The 6529-nt window shown below is 37.9% G+C and overlaps 1 pseudogene; it reads left to right on the top strand.

The window, feature by feature from the left end:
• Window positions 1-1206: 1206 nt before the first annotated feature.
• Window positions 1207-2358, top strand: LOC118586244 (annotated as a pseudogene).
• The last annotated feature ends 4171 nt before the right edge of the window (window positions 2359-6529 follow it).

Below are 6529 nucleotides of genomic sequence, written 5' to 3'. Positions count from 1 at the left end.
ATTTTAAAAATATATTTATTTATCTCAATACTAGCAAGCATACCTCAGGTTTGCATATGCAAGGTAAATATATTATCGCTAAGCTATACTCTATGATATCCTTGTGTGACATTTAAAATCATAAAATGAATTGGCTCGCCTACAAAATATAGATGAGAAAGAAAAATAAATAAATAAAAATCAAAGGAAGAAACAGGATGTTCTGCATGTTAAATGTGTTGCTCTGATTGGTTAATAAATAAAAGACTGATTGGCCAGTAGCCAGGCAGGAAGTATAGGCAGGACAAGGGGAGAGTAGAATTCTGGGAAGTGGAAGGCTGAGTCAGAGAGATGCTGTCAGCTGCCACCATGACAAGTGAGATGCCTCCACATGGCAACTTATAGACTAACAGAAATAGGTTAATTTAAGATATAAGAAGTAGATAACAAGAAGCCAGCTGTGGCCATACAGTTTGTAAGCAATATAAGTCTCTGTGTGTTTACATGGTTGGGTCTGACTGGCAGTGAAAGAGATTTGTCCTGACTGTGGGACAGGCAGGACCAGAAAAACTTCAGCTAAAGCAGGAGGAATAACATTCAGAAGTAAATGAAAAAGCTAATTCCAACAGAAGGCAACGATTATGTTTAATTCATTTATATGATTCTGAGGGAAAGAATAACTGCATGTTATATTTTGTAATATGTAGTTTATTAATGACATTTTATAGAGGAGTTAAGCATGGGTACTGTCTTGACAAAAGTAGGTCTTAATAGAGATGAGACAATTGTCAAAAAGCAAAGGAATGATATCTGAGAAGCACATGAGAAAATATCAGCGTTCACTACCCATGGAAGAAACACAAGTTAAAACTGCATTAAGAAAAGTCACAGCCAGGCAGTGGTTGTGTATGCTGTTAGTCCTAGCACTCAGGCAGCAGAGGCAGGAGATTCTCTGTGATTTCAAGGTCAGCCTGATCAACAAATCAAGTTCCAGGACAGCCAAGGACAGCCAAGGACAGCTAAGGCTACAGTGATAAACCCTGTATCAAAACAACAACAAGAAAACCAAACAAACAAATGAAAGGAAACATAACAGAAAGGATTGTAAAGGAGTAAAAAGAGTGTTGAGCCCTAACCTCCTTCACATGCCTGGTCAGTGAGGCCCCTAGGCACTGCCTTTACAATGATAAATTCTTCTCAGGGTCCTAGAACTTGACAGTGGCCAAGATGCACATCATGGAGTGTGTGGATGCAGAGAAGTAAGCTAATGAATTGTAGGGACCATCACTTCCTGAAATTTTAGAGTATTTTAAGGATCCAGCAAAGACTCTGACTTTGAAATTGCATTCAATTGTACAAATAAGTTAAGATAAGGACACAACAACCATGGAAGACTTCAATTAGCTTGTGCTTAAGAGTGGCAGGAAAGAAGAACATAGGATGACTGATAGGGATTCACAATATGCCCCCATGGTTGTGCATGCCCAGTGGACCTAGACACTTCTGCCTAGCCATTTCCAGGTCAAAATAGCCATTTCCAGCTCAAAATATCTAATGTGACCAGGACCTGGTGGCTTTGTGTGGTTATGTAAAGTGCACAGTGCAACCATGTGATCTACCTGCATGTGTGGAATAGCCACATGGGCCTGTGTAAGCAGATGTGGCCCAGCCTTTATTACCAAGCACCATCTTCCCAACTCCATCTTTTATTCATGTGTCTTTTCACAGGCCTGTCACATCTGTCTCTCTTTCCTATCTTAATAAACTCTTGTTAGTGGATTCCATCGTGTTTTGTGACATTTCCTTGCAGGGTAAGAGCTCTGCAAATAACTAACAATGACCACTCAGAAGAAGTTGTAAACCCTATCACTGAACTTGTACAACAGATTATAAAGAATACTACTTGGAGAATCTCTTAAGTTTGTGCCTTCAACAGATCATATGGATACAGAGAAACTGAGCCAAAAAACTGACTGAATTTCTTGAAAAATTTCTCCAGTTTCAAGTTGAACTGCACAATCATGGAGTTTTCATCTGGAGTGTGAAAATATGAGCAGCACCTTCCTGCATTTACCTACAGTAGTGGTTTTCTAGATTCAATGGGGTCTTATTGGGAAGCAATATGTGAGGCTTTACCATGAAGTTGACAAGAATTACATATTATGAGAACACATATCATGAGAGAGCAAAATTTCCATTTTAAGGCATGCCCTATAATCTCTCTTTACAGAAGCTAATGAATATCACAGTGTTTACCAATCAAGGAAGCAGTTTGTGCAAAGGTAGTTATTTTCAGAAATAATTGACACTAACCCTGCCAATTCACAAGAAAATACACCCACAGAATACAGCATATTCGCCATGTGGAACCATGAATAGAAACACAGGCTTCTGAAGGAAATATTTATTTATTTGTTTGTTTGTTTGTTTATTTTTAAATTTTTATTTATTTTTATTTTTACTTTTGTTTTCAGTACATTCTGGCTGAAGTTTCTCCTCACTCCTCTTTCCCAGTCCCCATCCACCCCCTACTCCCCTTTCCCAGATTCACTCTTCTTCCCTCTCCTTTTAGAAACAAAAAAACAAGTTCTCAGTGATATCAACGGAATGCTGCATAACAAAATACAATAAGACTAGGCATAGACCCTCATATCATGGCTCAGTGAGACAACCCAGTAGGATAACAATGGTTTAAGGATGCATTTTCATTATGAGAATAAATTCATTTCCATAAGAATAAATTTCCTTCCATATATGCAGATTTGCAGTATCCTTAAAGTAAAATAAGATTGTTGTAGGCAATTAAACTTTGTCTTCAAATTTCCCTCAACAGTTGTAAACTCTGGAGATAAATTTGAAATCCTAAATTATCACAAAGTGTAACCTCATCAGCAGTGAGGTACATATGGCTCATGAGAGAGATATGCTCTTCATCTACCATGATGCACTGTTTTCTACATAAAGAAACTGATTTGTAAATTCAATCTTTGAGCCTCAATGTCTTGTGACTTTACATGTTGATGTACTGTATTGGCTTTCTGGTGTTTATTTGCACTTCTTGAGAGTCATTATGTGCCAACCAGAAAATTAATCTTGTAAGATTATTATTTATTTGGAATTTCTAGGAAGTATCAATTTGTGTTCTTTTATTTGTTAAATTCAAAAGAAAAAGGTTTTAATTTTGAGGAAAAAAAAAGTCCAGTTCTGAGAACAGTTAACATTAGTCTTCTTTAAAATAATATGAGGGCTATTTTATGTTGCTTTATCCACCCTTCTCCTCACACAGAACCAGGAATGTAACTATCTCTAGCAGGCACTGATAATGAAGGACACCTACCTGCACATAACCTCACGGGAACACATGTGCTCATGCACAAAGATACACACCAAACTACTGAACATGTCAAGTGGAAAAGGGTTTCCTGGTATTGATCAAAACCCCTGGAGTCAACAGTCAATCTAGTTCTTATACACACATGAGTTTATTTAAAAAAAAAAAAAGGGGGGGGGTATTTCTTTAAATTTCTTGGTCTTCAAGAACTGTTAAATTGCTTATTTTGGTAATCTAAAGTTAAAGGACTTGATTTTTTTGTTTGCTTTGTTCAAAAAATAAAAGATGGAAAGACTGGGTGGCTTTCTAAGAATTTTATTAGCTTATTCCAGTGAGGGATACCAAGAAAATGTCTTTTTGCCATTGCTAAATATGCCATATAACATTTTATATTTAGTTGTTCCAGGTGTCTTTTATAAGAAAAGGCTAAATAATAATAATTATAGCTCCAAAAAGAAGAAAGAAAGAAAAAGTTATCAACTAGTGTGGATGTACCCTAAGGAATCTTTATGAAGCTTAAGTGGAAAGTAGATCAGGTTATCCACAGTAAAATCATCATGGGAAATCATTGGAAAGCTAAGCAATGGATCTAACACATGACTCAAATATGCCACCAGGGTATTTATTAGATAAATCTAAGTCATCATTTTACAGAGATCTTTGCTCATCCATGTTTATTGTGTCATAATATTCATCAAAGCTAAGACATAGAACTAACCTTGGTATCCATAAATAGAGGAAGGGATGAAAAAATGTGCCATATGCACACCTTGTATTTTTCTCAGTCATAAAGAAAAATAGAGTTATGTGGTTTTCAAAAAATGAATGTAAGATAATCATGTTAAGCAAATTTTCAGTTTCAGAAAAATATATGGTAAATATTCCTTTCCATGTATGGCTCCAGGATTTTATCTAAATATGTAAAATTGTGTTGATTTTATGTCATTAAATTAGAAATGATACTATCTATAAAATTAGAAGAGAAACTGCCCAGCTGAAACAAGGCAACTACTTAAAGAGAGGGAAAAGGGTAGTAGATAGAAGGGGACTGTGAGGAACCCACTTCATATTCTTGTATGAAAATGCCTTTACATAACCCAGCATCACCCATAACAATATACACCAATAAAAATGATGATAGAAATGAGAAACACAGGGAAGAGGAAGAGGATGGAGGACAGAGGGAGAGAGATGGGAGGAAGAAGAGGAAGAACAGCAGAAGGAGAGAGAGAGAGAGAGAGAGAGAGAGAGAGAAAGAAAGAGAGAGAGAATATAATTTCTACACATCTTCTTTGAACTCAAAGAAATGCTTCCTCTTTTGTAATTAAAATTTTTTATTCATTTTACATACCAATCAAAGATTCCCTTCTTCCCCCCTCCCATGCCTCCAGCCTCCCCACTGCCAACCTGCCCCCCCCCCATTCCCTCCTACAAGAAGGTAAGGCCTCCCAGGGGAGGTACATTTAGTAGAAGCAAGTCCAAGCCCCTCCCCTTGACTCAAGTCTGTGCAACATATCCCATCATAAGTAGTGGGTTCAAAAAAGCCTCCTCATCAACCAGGGATGAATTCTGTTCCTACTGCCAGGAGGCCCCTTAAGCAGATCAAGCTACACAAATGTCTTACTATGCAGAGGGCCTAGCCCAGTCCTATGTGGGCTCCAAAGTCATTGATTTCATGAATTCCCACTATTTTGCTTTGGTCATCTCTGTAGGTTTCTCCATCATGATCTTGATGCACTTGCTCATAGCATCTCTCTTCTCTCTCTTCCCCTGGACTCTTGGAGCTCGGCCTGGTGTTTGGCTGTGGATCTCTGCATCTGCTTCTATCCTTTACTGGAGAAAGACTGTATGATGACAGTTAGGGTATTCACCAATCTGATCACTGGGGTAATCCAGTTCAGTTCAGGTACTTTCTCCACTATTTTTAGTAGTCTAAGCTGGGGTCATCCTCGTGGATTCCTGGGAACTTGCCTAGCATCCAGTTTTTCTCTAACCCCATGATGTCTCCCTTTATCACAGTATCTTGTTCATTGCTCTCTCGCTCCATCCCTGTTCCAGCTCGACCATCCTGTTCCATTGTGGTCTCATCCCTCCATTGCCTGCCTTTCTTCCCCAGTTTACTCATGGAGATCTCATCTATTTTTCTTACCCAGGGCAATCCATGCATTTCTCTTTGGATCCTCCTTGTTAGCTAGATTCTCTGAAATTGTGGGTTGTAGTCTGGTTATCCTTTGTTATACATCTAATATCCACTTATGAATGAGCACATAGCATATTTGTCCTTCTGAGTCTGGATTACCTCACTCAGCATGATATTGTGCAGTTCCATCCATTTGCCTGCAAATTTTATAATGTCATTGTTTTTCTCTGCTGAGTAGTACTCCATTGTGTATATGTACTACATTATCTTAATCCATTCTTCAGTTGAGGGGCATCTAGGTTGTTTCCAGGTTCTGGCTATTATGAATAATGCTGCTATGAACATAGCTGAATATTTGTCCTAGTGATTTGATTAAGCACTCCTTGTGGTATAGGTGGGCCTCTAGGTGGATTGATTCCCAGTTTTCTGAGAAACCATCATACTGACTTCCAACATGGCTGAATAAGTTTGCACTCCCATCAACATTGGAGGAGTATTCCCCTTGTTCCACATGCTCTCCAACATAAGCTGTCTTGGGTGTTTTTGATCTTAGCCATTTTTGCATAACTTGATGTCAACACAAAGAAGAATGCAAATAGATTCCTCTATCTATTACCGTGTACAAAACTCAAGTCCAAGTGGATCAAAGACCTCAATATAAAACCAGTCACACTGAACCTGATAGAAGAGAAAGGAGGAAGTAGTCTTGAACACATTGACACAGGAGACCACTTCCTAAATATAACACCAGTAGCACAGACATTGGGAGAAACAATTAATAAATGAGACCTCTTGAAACTGAGAAGCTTCTATAAGGCAAAGGGTATGGTCAATAAGACAAAATGACAGCCTACAGAATGGGAAAAGATCTTCACCAACCCCACATCTGATAAAGTGCTGATCTCCAAAGTATATAAAGATTCAAGAAACTAAACATCAAAATACCAAATAATCTAGTTTAAAAATGGAGTACAGATCTAAACAGAGAATTCTTAACAGAAGAATCTCAATGGCTGAAAGACATTTAAGGAATTGCTCAACATCCTTATTCATCAGGGAAATGCAAATCAATGTGACTC

Source organism: Onychomys torridus, chromosome 6 (assembly GCF_903995425.1).
Source record: "Onychomys torridus chromosome 6, mOncTor1.1, whole genome shotgun sequence".
NCBI lineage: Eukaryota > Metazoa > Chordata > Mammalia > Rodentia > Cricetidae > Onychomys > Onychomys torridus.
Note: the sequence above shows the minus strand (reverse complement) of the source record. Positions and strands in the feature narration are given on the sequence as shown.